Here is a 1,932-nt window from a genome sequence, read left to right as displayed (position 1 = left end):
GAACAAGTTTGCAGCCCCACCAGCAGTGGATGAGTGTTCACCTTTCCCCACTGTTGGGGGACCCTGCTGTTAAGGTTGACTCCTTTTTTAGCAGGAGCTTCCTGCCTGACTTACCTGGAAAGTGCCGCCAAGCACGGATGCTTGGCCTCATTTAAAACATGACCTTTGGCATAGTTACCTGAAGTAAAAACTACCCCCAGGTTTTTTTCTATATGATAATTAGGCATTTTCCGATAGTCAGGTAATAGGATCCTACTGCCACATATAAATAAAGCATACTATGAGCACCTATCAGCTGAAGCATTGGCTATTGCCTCCACACTATATTTTCCCTAAACCCCGCTAAATAAACGGAGCTGTTTTGCTGAGTCTGGAGCTATTTGTATCACTAAACATGCCTCCCTGGAAGGGCTTTCTTCCATCAGTACTCACTGGCCATCCCTGACCCCGTTCGTTGCTTCTGTTCCCTTTGTCCTCGTAGACCGATGGCCAATGACCCACAAGGGGAGAGAGAGACCCCACAGCTGGCGCCCAATGTGGGGCTCCTGGAACACGCAGTTTGTGAGTATCTTCTCCCCAAGAGGGTAGCAGCAGCTTTGCCTTAAATCATCCGACCCTTGAGGATCAGCAGTCTCTCCTCTTTTTCCTCCTTTTATTTTCGGTCTGAGTCTTCGCGTGGGACCGTTAGAGACGAATGACCAATTGAGGCTTTCTGATCAGGGCTACTCCCAAAGGCTCTTAGCCCTCTTAATGGACACCGACTGCCCACACGGGTGTAGACAAGACCCCCATCTATGCATCTTTCTAATGCAAAAACACGGTAACACAATGACGAGTTAATTACTCTTAGAGTGGTCGCCGGATCTCTTAAATTTGCAGGCAGGCTTGCGCTGTGGACTCCGTGGAATCACCTGAGGTTTGATCCCAGGCATGTTCCCCTAGGAATCAGCGTTTGCCCCCCTTTCCTTTTCTGTCTTAAACAACACCTCTAAAAACAAAATCCCCAAAGTTCTAAGGGATTTTTATACAAGCTTTGAAGTCAACTTCTAAAATAACAAGCTTCCTTAATCTGTTTTGTTATCTCGCCCCCGGGGCCCTCAAGCTCAAGCTAAACCAGTTAGGTGAAAATGTAAATTTACTGGCCTCGGGACAAAAGGGCATTCCAGCTCCAAGTGCCCCATAAACAAAAACAAAGGATTTAAAACATGGAGCACTTAAAAAATTAAAGGCAGCTTGCGCCATACAAACGGAAAAAAGATTTTAAAAAGTCATTCTTTTTCATAAACTTTTTCTTGGGAAAGGGGCTCATCAGAGGATGACCCCACGTGGAGTCTTTCTCCTGTAGTCCTCAGCACCCCCACAGGCTTCCCCTTAGGGGTCGTGACTTGATGCAGCGTGCACCTGGATGGTGGCTGGCTCGCACTGAGAACGCTCATGCGCAGCGCTGGTCATAGCCTTTTCAACCCCCCTTCAGGGGCGCACACCTCGGGATGCCGCTGTATCTGTCCGCAGGTGCAGGGCTCATGCCTTTTCTCCTTTTAGTCTTTTCTCCCCCCAAGCTACTACCAGCACATAGTTAGATTTTTTCCAATCCAGATTGACAGCCCTCTTCAAAGAAATTCACCATGCGAAATAACAGTCTTAAAGGTGTAAACTATTATAACAAAGGGTATTACTGTCTATAGTAAAAGTAGTTAATGGAATTATTTGGTCACTAACACAGACTAATGTAAAATGTATATATGTATGTATGTATATAAATATATATGTGAAGTACTGCTGGCTTTTAAGAGTTTCTTTCATATACATCTAATAAAAAAATTCGTCAAGGTAATAGGTCTTGGTTTTAAAACTGGATTATTGTGACATTGTGTCTAACCACAGTATTTATTAAATGAGACTATTATAGATTTATGTTCAATACCTCTGTTG

Source organism: Nannospalax galili, unplaced genomic scaffold (assembly GCF_000622305.1).
Source record: "Nannospalax galili isolate Female #2095 unplaced genomic scaffold, S.galili_v1.0 scaffold113, whole genome shotgun sequence".
Lineage (NCBI taxonomy): Eukaryota > Metazoa > Chordata > Mammalia > Rodentia > Spalacidae > Nannospalax > Nannospalax galili.
The sequence above is the reverse complement of the archived record's forward strand: the minus strand, read 5'-3'. Positions refer to the sequence as shown.